Source organism: Calonectris borealis, chromosome 7, assembly GCF_964195595.1.
Source record: "Calonectris borealis chromosome 7, bCalBor7.hap1.2, whole genome shotgun sequence".
NCBI lineage: Eukaryota > Metazoa > Chordata > Aves > Procellariiformes > Procellariidae > Calonectris > Calonectris borealis.
In genome coordinates, this window is record NC_134318.1 from 27,695,407 (window position 1) to 27,713,017 (window position 17,611).

The following is a 17,611-nucleotide window of genomic DNA, read 5'->3' on the forward strand; positions in this document are numbered from 1 at the left end:
GCTTCCACTTAGCAGATGCTGTGTACCAAAAGACCTAAAATCCAGTACAAGAAAACCTGACTGCTGATCCATAGAGTTCATCATAAACTTAAAGGCAGCAGCAAACAAATCCTGCCTGAGAACACCTCTACAGAACTCCATCAAGGTGTCAGATGTCTGCTGTATTCTCAGTTCCCTCTTCAGTGTAGGAGATAAATAAAAAAGATTGCTGGACTCTATGGCATCTTTACAGAGTGCTTTAAGTACTCGGGTTTGAAAGGAAGATTTTGACTGTCAAAATTTCTTTACATATATTCTCTACACATATTTGAAGGGCACGAGGCTGGAAAATCTACAGCCATTCTTGTAGATTAAGATGACAACTGAATCCAGCTAATGATGAGTACTTTCATTTAATGGGTGCCACAGCTCACAACAGTGGCTGCATTTGGAATTGGTGCAGGAAGGGTTAAATCAGTCGTCACTTGGTGAAATTCTGACATTGACTTTTATGTAGATACTTGGCTACGAAAAACAATGAAATACTGTGGTGGCATTCATTGACCTTTCATCCACACCTAATACTGTCTGACAGAAAGACTGTTAACTCAGTCTGTTAATTGCCACTCTGCTCTCACTCTGATCAACTAAATCATCTGTGATATTAAAAACAAAAACTCCCTCTATACCTACATTGGCAATAAGTCTCATGAAAACATTCGCTGTTGGATAAGTTTTGAGCTTGCACCAACCTTCTACAGCTGTGATAAATCACTGTTACCATGGTTTGTGTGATGGCAAATTTATCTTAAATGTAGATGAAATCACATTTGCAGTTATGGCTTGTACTCCAAAATGAGATGGTTACTCTTGTGAACCTTTTAAAGACTATTTCTAAAGCTGACTTCAGAACTTTAAGGACCTACTGCTAGCACTGGAGCCTGAAATCAGATACCTTCACAGCTATAGCATCTGTTCGAGTTCAACTGTCAAGAAAGAGGGGAGGGGGGAATAATAATAATAAAATAGCAAAATTAATGCATAACAACTTCCTGAAATACCTTGGAGTTGAATTGAATAAAAGAGTCAAACACCAGTCTCATTGGAGAATGTCAACAAAATATAAAGACCATTCAGAATGCAGTTAACGCTACCTGACCGAGCAATACAAGTATCTTCAAGATTTTATAGATTTCATCACAAACGCTGATTCTGTCTATAACAGATTAGTGCTTTTCAAAATGCCAAACTTGGAAAGAGTTATTTTTTCTTCAATTTATCTCTATATTACATATTTATAAAGCTAGTGACATCATTAAATAGCAAGCAATACAAGTTATAATATTCCCTTGCGTGTGACTATAAAGCAACAATGGTAGGGCTGTTCTGTACATTGTACTTTGCTATTTGCCATTTTGTTTAAGACATTGCTTTTATCTTAGATATTATTTCTGCTTTTGTATCTTTACAGACTGAAAAGAATCATTTTAAAAGAGATTTAAAAACTACAACAGGCTCATACCTGAGCCTGCCACTTTCAATCATGTTAAATTATACTGATTTAATACTTGAGTCTGCCACTCTTACTCATATTGAGTATCACCAACTAGATATGTAAATCGAGAAGGTCAGTTTATGAATCTCTTTTTCACATTTCTAGGCAATCGGTCACCAAAAAAAACTCTTTGGACAGAGCTAGAATATTCTCAGAGAGAACCCATTTTACCAATGCAGAGTATCAACGTATGTGCTTTAGAAACCATCTACAGAATAAGCTCTTGCCTCCCTCAGCTCAGCACCTGAGGAATTCTCTCACCACCTACAGTAAAATGTGGAAGAGAGGCCCTGGTCTACAGACAACAGCCAGAAGAGGGCAAGGGGAGAAGACCCAGGACAGAGGCGACCGAGACAAATAGTTAGCTGGATCAGATTGAAATTATAAAAGTGAATTCACTTTTTATCACTTTCTCACACTTTTTAGATTTCAGTATTCTCTTCAGAAAGGCCCGAGAGATAGACTTGCTTGTCCCAGCAAGTTTCACCATATTCACCATACCCAAATGAAGAACAGATTTAGTAATGTAACGAGAGGTACCCCACTTTAACTACTTGATCACCCTTCTTCTAAAGCATCCCTGGTTGTAATTTTATCCAAATGATATACCAGAACTATAAAAAGCTCCTTGGCCTACAATCTGGATCATCTCACTCCCATCTGTAAATCATCAGCTAACCACTGAATAGTCAGCAGTTACACATTTTAGGTAGCAATTTATTACATAATTTTTTTAAAAATACGTACAAAATTATTGTGGGCTTTAAGAGGCATGCAAGAATAAGATTAACAGATTTCTTATTTAGCTTGAATATAACTTAAATGACATCATCTGTATCAACAAGCTTATACAGTACATGTGATATTATTTCATTTTTATTTCCTTAAGCTTGCAACAAGATTTTATAAGCTGTATTAGCTCAAGGCATATAACATTCATAAGACAAGTACAATTTCTAGCTGCATAGTTTATATTGCATAATTTTGTAGCTGCACAGTTTCAGAAAGAATGAGCAGCAAAAATCAACTACAAACCACCACTAGCCTCATTCATTCCCAAATGAATTATCACTTAAAGAAGTGAAAATTCCAATATCTTACTTTCTAATATGCAGCATAACTTTAAAAAAATACACTAAGTTTGCTTTCCAACTGGAGTCGGTACTTTACAACATTCACTCTGTTCCCCGGAGAAGGCTATTGAGCTCCTAATAGTTCCATAAGCTCAAAATAAAAGTGGAGCTCTTGGCCATACTGCTTTGGAATGTTAAGTCTGTAAACTAGGCAAAGTATTTTATATGCTTAGGGGTGGTTTTGATTCTATAATAAAAGGAATTTAAATTCCTAAATCCTACGGTGTTATTATGAACCTTCAAGACAGTTTTCTAAATTTCAACAATGTGCCTTTATCTTCAAATTCTTTCAGCTTTCCTACTATGTTTAAAGAGAAGAACTTTCATAAGGCTGATTAAAATTTTCCTAAGCTATATAGTTTCATAAATATGTTTTCATGAAGAAAGAAGAGTTCTTGAACTTGAGATGGGCACCTTTTGAATCTAGAAATTCAATTTCCTTAGAGAATATCTGAAAGCCACATTAGAGGAAGCTATGGTTCCTGATTTAAGGGAAGTGGAGGGAAGGAAAAAGTAAAATAACAATGTGCAGCTGACCTGAACCTGCCAAAAAATCAAAATAAATATTACCCTGCATATATTGTCCTGAGCACATGTTATATTAAAACGGCAGCTGACATGCACCAATAAATAAAAAGGGTATGAACTTTGTTTAGTATGTCAACACTGAGCAAATTATCAAAACAAAAACAGCAGCGTAAGCTAACTACTTTTATCAGCATTCAGGAGGGTTTTCTTACATTTTCCTAACATTTAAAATGAATTTCTGATTGCTTTTGGTAGTAAACAACACACAAATATAGGAATTATCTTGCTGATCGATATATTTTATTGTACATTGACAACCCTGTTTCTGACCATGTGAAGTACTGCACACTTCAAAGGAATGACAAAAACCCCACGTTGTTTAAAGTCTGTCCTCAATAAGCTTAAGCTTATTACTCCATAACATCAATTAATGTATGCCTGCAGCCCTTTTAATCTACTCCAATGTAAACAGATTTTCGCATTGTACATTTTCTTTTCCAAATTTCCTTTTAAAGCATTACATTACCTGCTTTGACAGTTTCACTTCCTGTATTTAGATATAGTTTATATAAGTATTAGTTGGTTTTATGAATTTTGTTTTTCATATCAACTAAATTTACTGCTTAATTTAGGTATTTCTATTTCAATCAAAGAACTTTGTCTCAGACTATTTAACTTGGTTTTATTTTTTTATACTGCAGTGGTAAACCTTTTTGAAAATAATGCCGGTTTCATGAGTAATATTTGTATACTTAAATTTTACTTCCTTCACTTCACCTCCTCTCCAATTTCATTAAAAGCTCCCTCTTAAGTTTATATAATGTGGTCATTATATCCTGTCAACGTGTTTGTTTGCTCTTTATGCTCTTCTCTTAGTGGGGATTACATCTCTAACCACCCTCTGAATTTCAGAGTATTGAGTTTTTCCAGTTTCATTTGTGTCAAAAAGAGGTATGAGGGGCTAAAAGTAGACTTTATACAGTCCAAGTATAAAAATTTATCAGATGAGGTTTTTTGTTAGAACTCAAAAATATTATCGCACCACAGAAAAGGAAAAATGGAAGCTTTGTCTTTTCTAGTTAACTGATTCAGCAAAATTATTTAAATGGGACCTGTTACTGTTTTTAAAAAGAGAAACATAGTTATATTCCAAAATTTGTATATAAAAAAAGTTAAAGTAAAAATTGGGGTGTTTAATCCAAGAGTCCCTAACAGGCAAATAGCGAAATTTTTCATGAGCACTTAGTAGATAGAAGTGCAAAATGTGAACAGTTTGAAAATACCAAGTGTGGACCAAATCCTGCCAATCCTTATGCCTGCCAAGAATAACATTTGGCCCTACCTCTTCTCTCCTGGGAAATCAAAAAACACTTTTACTTTTTCTGGGTTCAATGTATAAGCATCTAATAAAAGTACCAAAATAATATATGACATATTATAATGACTTGTGTTTTAAGAAACAGCCCTGCCACTAAAGTATTTTAAAATACATCCTTCATTTAATTCTCTTCTCTCCTAACATAGGCAGTCAAAATCCATGTTCTTACAACTATATCATAATAAAATTCAAGATAATTTTGATATATCAGCATCCAAGAGGTTTCTTATTTCTTTATACCTGAAATTTTTCTTTGAAGGTTAATTCGTCGGAACTGTTGGCTTCCTTCTGGAAACAATTTTTTCTGGTCTTCAGACTTTCAAAATATTATTACTGTAATTAACATGTATTTGAAGACTTGATATTCCTGCATTGCCTTCAAAGTCTACTGAATACCTTGTACTAATCAACCTATTCATGGGATAAAATGACTAAGGCAATCTCAGAACCATGTTGATCCAATATAGCAATCCAGCAGCTATCATATATAAATCCACCCAAAAAAGGTATGATTTTGTCCTTCAGTAAGAACTGGTGAACTGAAGCAGTACTTAAAAATCCTTGACAACTTTAGCAGATTTGCCTCCCTTTCTACTTCTCAGATTATTTATGAAATCCAGCACATCTTCATGGTACTTTATAAATAAACAATAATAATGACTTTTCATGCAGAAACAGTTGAATCATCATAGCATATTTGTTCACATCCATCACATTCTTATCCTTAACTGACATTGAGGACTGCACCTGTTATTTTTAATACATAACTGACCATCTGAAGACATCACTGTCGCTCCCCTTACGCTTATTTTCTCATCAGAACCTCTGTCTCCAGATTAACACTTCGATGCAGACACTGGCCACACAGAAGGAAGCTACTTTTTCCAGTTTGGATTCACTCAGTCAGGAATGGGCTTCAAAGCTGATCAAGGAGGACCCAAAACCTTACTGAAATGGGATGTGATCCCAGCTTCTTCAGAAGATGAGAACAACTGGCCAGCAAACACATGAACTGGATAAGAACTTTCCGAAAGGCAAAACAGTGAACAAGTATTTTTCTTAAGTGTGTTACACATATTCTAATGTACAATTACTAAGTTCTCCTGTGGTTGGCAGGTTTACTTTTAGACTTACTTTGCTGTAGGTAGTAGGCCAGACTTATACTGTCTGGTGCCAGCTACAGTTAAAAGACCATCTAGAAGTGTTAGATAAGTTTTGACTAAAACCACTCCAGCAGAAAAGGAGACAAAATGGGGAAAAAATAATAATAATTTTAAAAAAAAAATTACTTTCCTACCATCTTCTATGAAATACAATTCATTTAGAAACAGAGAACTATATCAGCTCCCCTTCCCAGCTAATGAAACTTTGCAGCTTGTAACAACTTGAAAATGAATGTATTTATTTAAAGATTATCTATTTAGAACGTGCAACCCTAAAGGTAAAGGCCCTGCTTCAAAGGTGCCCTGCAGAGCTGGTTGAGAGGCAACAGTGACTTTTGAAACTCAAGTCTGAGACCCTGTTGATGGCTTAAACAAACTAGGAAAAACCTAATCCCCTGAATTCTGACCTGGAGTAGTGCAAAACTTGAATTCACTGATGACATAATGCTACTTACAATAATTTCTTTTCTTCAATAGAAGGATGTTTAACCTGTATGTGTCAGTTCAAATACTCCATATATCTTGTATCTGATATAACATGATGTTAAAATCAACATTGACTGTAGTAAATCCAGCTAATATGAATGAATCTGTCCTAAGAATCCATTAAGTGTCAAAGTCAGAAGGTTGTCAGAGGTCTTAACTAACAGCTGTGATTAACCTCTTTCTTGTTTTGCTCTTCCAGGCTTTGTCCTTTTTACCCACCCAGCCTTTTAATTTATGTCCTGGTCATCAGCTGAAGTAATAGGAAATCATAATATTGCAAGACACAAAGAATTTTGAAAATAGAACTAGTTCCTTCCCTTTTCAAATACCTTAATCATTTCAAAATACACTATCCATAATACTGGCAAACAAAGATAAGTTAGCAGATTTTTATTTAAACATTTCTGAACGCTTTTCAATGCCACTATTTCATATTATATTCAATAAAACTTTCAGTGAACATTTCAGAACTGATCCTAGTAAATATCCAAAATCATTTCATCCCAGGCGCTTGCAAGGTATATGATTAGTTCACTTCCAGGAGCTCAGTCATGTCATAGTGTAAGCCAGAGATGCACAAAAATACTACACAAGCTATCAAGAACACTGAGGAATTTTGTGTACAGAAATAATATAGAATCCCTCTGAATTTATGAACTAATATATAAAACTATGTCAAGTGATTTTCAAGTACGTGTGACAGGGCTGTGAGTTGGCCAGAGCTTTGAAGATCTGTCTAGTCCATTTGGTCCCTGAAGAGAACTCAAGGTATTTTTGCTATGGAAGACAGAATATAAATAAGGAGGAGTTTAATCTAGACCTCCCCCTGGTCATTGTTTCCATACAGTTAGTTGGGGAATTTGGCTTGGGTTGTTTTTTTTTTTCTGTTTGTTTGTTTGAGAATTGGTTTTTGGAAATTCATTGCATTTGGCTTGTATCAAAATCTGCACCGTCCCTTTCAGCAACCACCACAGTGTCCCCATGCTGGTGTCCTGTTGAGTTCAGGACATGAGCGTGCTTTGAAGGGAATCCTGCTTGTCCCCACTTTGGTTTGCAGCACAAAACAGCCTCTGAGCGCACTGACGGGATTTCTTGTGGGTTCAAGCTCTGCTCCAGGAATGCACCTAATGCCTTTCAGAAGGAGAGGAGCATTCAGTCTGTGAGACCAGACTAGACCTAGTCTGAAATTAAATACAAACACACACTTCCGCTCATCCCCAAAGTATGTATAATGGAGTTCTACAGCAGCATTTAATACTCCACAGTAACAACTGAAACCTCTCTAGGATGGACATCCAGTCCTCAGCAGCAGCTCCTTCACCCCACGGATCCACAGCACTGCCTGTGTTGGAGCCCTGCACAAACGTCCTGGGCTGCCAGGCACCTGTTCACTGTCACCCCTCCGCCCGGCTGCCAGGTATCTGGAAATTCCAGGCAAACAGCCAGTTTTATCTCAGACAAAATTTCCAGACAGATTAAGGCACTGTACCTTCTCACCCTCAAGCATCATCACAGCAGCTTTTATATTTTACATAGTGATGAGGGAAAGGAAATACTTCCTTCTGGTCACCACCACCCCCATCCCAGAGCGTGTCAGGTGAAAGTACAGGCAAAAGCACAGCAGATGCTCAATTAATTTACTTATACATTACTGAGCTTCCATGCTTGGCAGGAACTTCTTGGAAACACTGAAAACCCATGACAAATGACCTCCCCTAAACCCATCCCTCTCACACCTCTGCCATGAGCATTACAGACCATTCATTCGGTCAGGCCTGGGAAAGAAATGCAGTGATGCTTTTGTTTATCATCAGGAGCTATTGCCATTTTATCACATTATCCATGACTTTTTATGCATAAAAAGAATAAATTGTTTGGCCATTTCCCTTACAACATGTGCAAGAAACCCAGCACAATCGTTCTTCTTTGTATTACCATAATGGAAGAAAATGGTAATAATGTGGTAGGAAGATGTGAAAATGCAATAGGACTGAAAGGAAGTGCAGATGAATCATTAAGTCTTCCCTCTGCAACTAAAGAAGTATCCATTATTTACTTGAAGGATGGTATTTCACTACATCGACAATATTCATCTGAATCTGTATGATATTTAGCAGTTTACTTTTTTTCCTACAAGCTATCATCACCACTGCTCCCTCTCATTTTTCTTTTTTTCCTATAATCTCAAAAATAATAATCCTGCAACCTAAATTCATACTTTTTAAATGACAGAATTTAGAGACATAGTATTTGCCTAGAGGACCATCGTTCTGACTCAGTAAGGTGTTTTGTTTTGTGGGGTTTTTTACTGTTCCTAAATATTGAATGTCATTTATGAACAACTTCAACACGTATCTTACCAGCACAAAAATGATAGATTGAGCTATCAAAATACAACATGAACTTTGATTCCACAAATCATTTGTTTCATAGATATAACAAAATCATAGAATGGTTTGGGTTGGAAGGGACCTTGAAGATCATCTAGTTCCAACCCCCCTGCCATGGGCAGGGACACCTTCCACTAGACCAGGTTGCTCAAAGCCCCATCCAACCTGGGATTGTTTCCAGGGATGGGGCATCCACTTCCCTGGGCAACCTGTTCCAGTGCCTCACCACCCTCATAGTGAAGAATTTCTTCCTTATATTTAATCTAAATCTACCCTCTTTCACTTTAAGGCCATTACACCTTGTCCTATCAATACAAGTCCTCTCCAGCTTTCTTGTTGGCCCCCTTCAGGTCCTGGAAGGCTGCTATAAAGTCTCCCTGGAGCCTTCTTTTCTCCAGGCTGAACAACCCCAACTGTCTCAGCCTTTCTTCATAGGAGAGGTGTTCCAGCCCTCTGATCATCTTCGTGTCCCTCCTCTGGACCAGCTCCAATAGGTCCATGTCTTTCTTATGAATGCAGTGCTCCAGGTGGGGTCTCACGAAAGCGGAGTAGAGGGGGAGAATCACCTCCTTCGACCTGCTGGTCATGCTCCTTTTGATGCAGCCCAGGACATGGTTGGCTTTCTGGGCTGCAAGCTCACATTGCTGGGTTGTGCTGAGCTTCTCATCAACCAGCACCCCCAGTCCTTCTCCTCATGGCTGCTCTCAATCCATTCTGTGTCCAGTCTGTATTTGTGCTTGGAATTACCCCAACCTATGTGCAGGACCTTGCACTTGGCCTTGCTGAATTTCATGAGCTTTGCACGGGCACACCTCTCAAGCCTCTCAAGGTCCCTCTGGATGGCATCCCTTCCCTCCAACATGTCAACCACACCACACAGCTTGGTGTTGTCAGCAAACTTGTTGAGGGTGCACCCAATCCCACTATCCATGTCGCCGACAAAGATGTTAAACAGTGTCGGTCCCAATACCGACCCCTGAGGAACGCCACTCACCACTGGTCCCCACTTGGACATGGAGCCGTTGACCACAACTCTTTGAGTGTGACCATCCAGTCAATTCCTTATCCACCGAGTGGTCCATTCGTCAAATCCATGTCTCTCCGATTTAGAGACAAGGACGTTGTGCGGGACAGTGTCAAATGCTTTGCACAAACCCAGGTAGATGATGTCAGTCATCACTTGTTTTCACTGACAAATTTTCACTTGTTTTCAACTACACACAACAAATATTACAGATAAAAACAGCATAAATTTAGCTTTAGACCAGACTACAGATTCTGGTAAACGCTAAAATTGAGTCAACTTGCACATTGTCTAGGGTACTCAAACCAGAGAAAAAATACTATAATATTGCATTTTTGTCACAGACTACAAAAAACATTTCTTATGGGTAACTTAAAATTTGTATTTTGAGTATCTTCAAAAATAGCAAAGCAATGAACATTATTTTAAAAAATGGATCTTGACTTTGAATACTGGACGAATTACATAGAGCTGATGTCTCACTATAGAAAATGGGAATTAATCTTTCTCACACACATGATTAAAATGAATCAAGTACTCACGCTATCATCCTGCACTAAAGGATCTATTGATGTATTTCTGTCAGACTGATACAAGGAAGTTTCCCCTTTCTATATTCATTAAAGTGAAGTAAGTTTTTATTCACCTTGAAAGAACTGTTCTTGACATGAATCCCAAAACCTGCAGTTATCACTCTCACCAGGCTCACCATTTAAATGCCTAAATAAAATATTGTACAATTGATGTGTCCTGGGAAGAATTAAATTCAGAAAAAGCTTGTTTTAAGTCATTCTATATCTTTTTATTTTATTAGAAATCCCCAGAGCATAAATTTTGCTACTCACGTGCCAGCTCCTATTGTCAGTTTGTATTTTGTCAGCTTGGTTGTTGTCAAGATTTATTGACAATAACATTTGGGTATATACTCCATCAAAATGCTGTATAAATACATATAGGATTAAATAAGACTAACAATCTTTGATCATACATGCTGTACCATAAAACTATCACATACAGACCTCATTAATGGTGCCGTTAAACTGATGCGACTTAGAAAGGCTTTTTCTGTGAAAATGCTACCTTTGCAGAAATGGGCAGCAATCATTTTTACCAACACCAGAGTATCAGGACAGCATCTGGAGACACTATAGACTAAGTGAAGAGCTCTGAACAGAGCAAGGGAACAGCAGCTGCCTTTAATGCCTGCAGCATGGATGCCATAAAAACATTTCAAGATCCTGCTACCGAATTCTGGCAAAGGATTTGCTGTTGAATACTTTTATAATAGTTTGCACATTGTCTAGGAAAGCCAGTCATGCAGTTTTAAGTTACCAAGGAGGAAAAAGCTTGCTGGTTTTAAGTGTTTCAAGTGTTTTGGATTTTTTTTAATTTTTTTTTTTAAGCATAACCCCTCCCCCCCCAGCAGCTATGCATCATATCCTAATTTAATTCCAAATGATAAGTGGTGATGTTTTACATAGCAGAAAGCTGAAAACTAGCTGCCTTGTGAAACCCCCTCCAAATATGTTTACTTTACAAATTGAAGCAACAGTATTTTAACTGCCTAGAAAGCATTTGTGATTAAAGAATTGTCAGCATGAAGATTTCTCCTTTCCCATAATACCTTGGATTACTCATTTGGGTTTAGAATTTTGGTATAATATAATGTATATACTTATACCTGTTACACAAGAGATTATCCATCAATAATATAAAAATAATCCTAGATTACATAAGAATTTACCAGTGAATCCTCAGGGTGATTAATATGTTTTTTCAAACAGTTGTCATTTCAGTAAGTAAAACATACTAATTTCACACACACAAGCTGTAGTTCCAGATTCTCCAACTAGCTGTAAACTTGATTGAAAACGATGTGAAAAGAGCAGACATCTAACTTGTTTAGACTATCTTTATAAATTATAACATATTACTTTCATTATTGTATAAATCATTAAAAAAAATACTAAGAAAGACCAAGAGGAAATCTTTTTAATATGGTTAAAAGGTCACACTTCCTAGTACAGGAAAGAAACAGTGCCAAATTACAGAAATCACTTTTTTTTTTATATATATTTAAAATACAGGGTACAGGGAAAGACTTTAAAAACAGTAGCTACTGATGCATTAAACTTAATGAGTAACTTAAAGATCAAAGGATGGTAACATTCAAATCACAAAGCTCTTCATTACTTTCATCTCTGCAATAAAGCTGCTATACACTGACTTAGAGCTATACGGGTTTTTAGTAGCATCCCTTTTACCAACACCCACCACCCAATAAAAGTCCTACTGGCAGCAACAGACAGGGAAAACAGAAATACAGTTCATTAAAGAAGCATGCAGACACAGTCTGATTACTTTTAAACTGCAACTTCTTATGCTAATAGCTTTTTTGTTGTCAATATTTTGTAGGTAAAGTGGTGAGGATTAAATTTGACAGAGAAATTGAATTAGTTGGGTAACATCAAATAATAAACAAATACCATTAAAATCACTGGGTTCAACATCTCAAGAGTTAAATTAGAGTCAGAGTATTTGGCAGAATTCAAAGCAGAAGAACTACTCACAGATGAAGTACACCTGGTGAACACGTTTGCCAGTCTCAAGCCAAAAGACACTTGGAACTATCCAGTGGTCAGTATTTCCAAATACACAGTGTACTACTGTACAGTCACCAAAATTATTTTGATAGTACCATGATTCTACTTCTCCATTAAAAAAATGAGTCACATTTTTACAAGTATTATACTAGATTGGCAGCTTTTCCCATACAGAAAGAAACATTGCATAGATTCTCTTGATATTTCTATGTCCATACCCAAAAACACTTAAAATATGGTTTTGGTAGTATTCATGTAAGTATGTGTGAATACATACTAGAAGTAGATTTTCACCAGTTCACTTATTTTAATGCCCAGAAGAGACCAATGTGATCATGTCACATAATGCAAAGAACCTCTCCCAGTAAAAGCCACATCAAGCCACTAACTTCTTGTTGAGCTTTTACAATATTCAGTCTTAATTTAAGGAGGAGTGAAGTATCCATTATAGTTCTTATGTCTTCCATATTACTCTCACTTAGCTTTCCACTGACATTCTTATTCTGAATGCATTTGGTTTCAGCTGTCAATGACTGTACCTCATTATTTTCCAAATTAAATTATCTTTGATATCAGACATCTTTTTTTCTGTGTACACTCCTATGGGACATGATCAAATAACCTCTTAACCTCAAAAAAGTGAAAGAGATTTATGAGAACATATTTAAGGATACAGCATATATTTTCTAGTTCTTAAATCATCCTTGAAATTTTAAAATATAACATCTTTTTCTAGTCATCTTTTTCTCAGTAGCAGCACACAAAAGTAATACTTACTCCTTAATTCTGCTTTTTATTCCTTGCTTTTGAATCCGAGACAATATTATCAGTGCATTTTTAGTAATATCACACCAGGAACAGATGTTTAACTCATTATGCACCATTATAATTAACTGCTTTTCAGTGACACAATTTTGGAAATGTTTTCTGGAACGTGCAAGTGCGAACTACTTTCTTTGTTCTGGATATATGACAACGTTCTTGGCCATGTTAAAATGAATGTTGATCTATTGAGTCCAGCTCGCCAAGTTACTCTACAGAGCTGCCCCAGGCTGTAATCATTCCTCCCGACTCTGTCTTCTGAGAACTTTATATTTTCCATCTGGATCATGAATAAATATACTGAACAGCAACAAGTCATCATGAACAGGAGTCTATTTAGCTCACTGTCCTGTCTTTGACAGTGGTTAAGAGAAGATACATGAATATAAAAACTACAGCAAGAAGCTCTGCAGCTAGCCTAGTTTTTATTTCTTATGAAACTCCAATCCAATAATTTGTTGCCTCCTCAGTCCTACACTATGGAAAACAGTGAATAAACTTCTCTATTCGCTTTTAACATACCATAGAGGTTTTCAGGATAAAACTCCCTCAGCTATTCATCATTTCTCACACACAAGTGTTTCCATAACTCTGCACATTTCTGTGCCCTTTCTTGTCCATTTATGCTGTTTTTGACATGGAAGAACCAGAACTGTACAGTGTCCAAGATGCAGATGTGGGCTTACACAGTGGGAACAAGATGTTTCGTTCTGTTACAGTCTTGACTACTGCTGGGCTGTCATTTTCACAGGGTGTATCGTACCTCCAGAGCATCACTCCTGCAGGTAACAAGTTTCTAGTTCAGAGTCAATCAATGCATAAGTAAAGTTAAGCTGTTCCACACACCTTTTTTCACTTAGCATTTATCAATACTGAATTTTATCTTGATTTTATAGGAATCATCATCTTAATCACAGAAACTCACAGAAAATCACAGAGAAGTAGAGGAGGAAAAGACTAGGACAGCTAATGAAGTATTCATAAGGTCAAGACATCAACTCATATTCTCACCCTTGCCCCCATTCATTATTCTTTTAAGCACTAGCAAACTAACCTTAATAAAACATTATTTGTTCAGTGATCAATGTTTTTTTCTGCAGAATAACTTCTATTACAATACAGTGCAAAACCAGACAAAAAATGCTATTTGAAGCTAACACCTGCAAACTCAAACCAAGCAGCCATTTCCCTATACCCACATCCTCATTCAGGGCTGGGGCACCCATCAGCATCCTCTGCGGCTGCAGGACAGCCCTCGACTCTGACTCGCTGCCAGCAATGGACACATTTCTCCCGACATGTAGAAAGTGCTTGGCAGAGCAGATCTGTCTCTGATGACTGGGCAGGATCTCCTCTGCAAGGTCTGTAAATCTTCAAACCATGCAGACAGATCAATAGAGGGAAGAAGTGATCTGAATTTTAAGCATTTTGCCCTACTGTAAGAAGTACCAATCCAGTTGATAGGGTGTAAGTATCTTACAAGTCTGTCTCTAATCATCTCCTCTTTCAGGGTCAATCTGGCAGACATTAGGCAGCCTGAACAGTCAACAGTGGCAAAGGCTTTCCTACTAAAGGCTCAAGGAGAGGACTTTCCTGCTGGTCAGTTCCTGGAAGGTGGCTCCCATAATTTACAGGTTAAAAAACAAAACCAAAACATACCCCCAAAAAACACATTAAAAAGAAACTGTCAGCAGTATGGCAAGAAATCAGGAATATGGTGCAGAACAAAGTAACAAATAAAAGGAGAAAGCATAGCAGCCTGCCCTAAACCCAGAGTCAGGGATGAAACACAGGTTTTGTGGTCAGCCTACACAAAACAAGAGATGTTCAGAGAGCATCAGCCTCATGCATGTCCCGCAGAGATAATGTGGAAAGACTATCTTGAGGAGGGACCATTACAAAAAGACGACTTCTAGATCAGCTAAAAATAGTAATCTGGTTTAAAATAACATTGTCAATACTTTTACCTTTGTTTCCCCCCAGTCAAAAAAATCAAGCTCAAAATGCGAATTTTTCCACTTCTAGTTTCTTTTACCCATTTCCTTCCAGTCTCAGATGAATAGATTGGTGACCTATACTCAATAAGTAACAAAATCTACTAAACTATTATTAGCATGTTTTAAGGCTTACAGCTGTGAACTAAAAAATACACAGAAAGACAAAACTGAACCTTAACTCAAGCAAAGTGGCTATCAACAGCAGAGCCATGCTGCAGTCTTTCTGAACAAATATATTGCCAGCATCAATACCAATCAAAATTATTTTTAACAGATAAAAAAAAAAAAAAAAAAGAAGGACCAGCACTCTGTACCTTTTAAAGCCATTTACCTCCTCCAAAACCTTTTTTCACTGGCCTGCTATTATTGCAATTTAATAGTTTTTTCTCTCAGTCAGACCTTCTCCCTCTCTCCTTTCCACAGAGCCAACAACTAAACAAAGCACAAAATATTGGCCTCAACACACAAGGAAAATTGAAGATGCACTTATTGTTCAGGAATACAGAGGGAAGCAGGAAAATCTATCAATCTGCCATGAGAAAACTAGGCCAACCAATGAGAAAGCTGACTTCAAGCTTTTATTCATTTTTCATTAATCCAAAATGTTAAAAGCAGGAATAGAGCTTCCCTTTTTTTTATCTAGAAGACCAATGCATTTCCCCATGGATTGAGTTAAATGTAATGATTTTGGTTATAAAAAAAGTTTTATCACTGCTCTCTTTTCATAAAGTTAAACACAATGTTGATTACATACAAGAAAGCATACTATTAATAGTATAAATTAATTTTACTTCTCGAAATTTCATCATCCCCTTGCCTTTCAGCTTACTGACAGTGACTAATGATAACAAGAGAAAAGCCGAGAGACAGGTTCCCCATTGAAGACAGAACCTGGTCCATTTTCCTGAGTTTGATAACCACGTCAGCCCTGGCTCAAACAAATTAGGAAGAGTTTTGAACTCTTGAAATTGAGAAATAAACAAAAGGAGGACGTTCCTTGCCAGCATGCAGTTGAGCTATGGTACTTCTTGCCACGGCATTCTCCAAATGCAGGGAGCTGGCATGGGGTCGGGGGGGGAGGGGACTGAGCTGTGGAAAAACAATCCATTTTGGTAAATTAAATACACAGGAACTACAACTCTGAGTTGGGATGAAGACTAGAAGATCCTTGCAGGAAATATCACACTGCTACTCTACCGTAGGCACCTGCTTTCAAACACTTTTGAACTGGAGACACGGTACTGGGCTACATCATGGCTGCTTGTTCTGGTCCAGGACAGCCACTCGTATTTTTATTGATGGTCCAGACTGCAGAAAATGAAAAGCTGTGTAACCATAAACATTTTTAAAGTCCATGTATCATATTTTTACGATTCCAAAACAATATTAGTAACTGAAAACTCATACAAAACAGCAAAGCAGCAAGTAAAAACAGACGGGAAACCCGGCTGCCCCAGTTCTTCAGCCTAGAGCTTCTTCTGAAGCTTTATTAGCTATTCCAATTTCAAAAAAAGAAACACCAGCCAATCAAAAAGGCTTACAGAGTAACTAATCATATGGAACCACTGGCTCAACATATAATTCAATACCACCGTTTTGACAGCTACTTTCAGAGGAAAAAAAAAGAAACCAAAACCAGCTTGACTTCAGTGCTATTTAATAAATGATTACTTGAGGGATTTTATTTGTTTAAAACAATCACTCTGCCTCAGCTAAAGCAGTTCTCTGGAAAGCTAACATTAAAAAATTATTTGCTCTAATCTATTCCAAACTGGGGCTTGGCATCTAATCCCTCTTCATTACCAAATAGCTTGGTAACCGAGTATTCCATTTGCAAAGTAGTCATAATAACAATACCAAATAGTTGACCTGAGTTCTTCAAAAGTACCAGAAAATAAAAACTTAAGCAGCATTTAATTACAGGGAGATTCAAGCAACCAACTCCATTAGTCTTATTAACAATACATGAAAAAATATGGAGGATATTTTCATTTAAAATCATTTCGTCCAATTAGCAATACTGTTGTATTATTTAGTCAAAAAAGATGTCATCTTAGTCAGCAATTTACTGTTTAACTGTGTAAAATTGTTATGAAGACCATTTTATGGACCAATTTGCTAACGGAGTAGTTATTAAATATAAGCACAAATTAATTAATGAGAATTGTTTGATAAAGAGTAGTTTATTAGAAACAGTTTATAATGATAATCAATAAGAATGAAGTACTTTAAAGCGGTAACTTCATTTGCTCTAAATGCAGAAGATTGGAATTTATTATTTACACTTATTTAGCTCTTACGGTTATTTTTTGCTTCATCAATCTATATTGTTGACTCTTTACATTGTTATTTATTACACGTAATTGCGCAGAAAGTAGAGAGAATTGTGAATAGTACAACAATAAATTACCATTAATGTGGGGATTTTTCCAAATTTTAAGTATTAGGAATTTCATTATTCATCCTTTTATTATGGAAATAAAGGGAAAGACAAAGAAAAGTGTTAGAAAAATTACTTTCCCTTTTTCTGCAGATCTCATTGTTTCTTTTTCT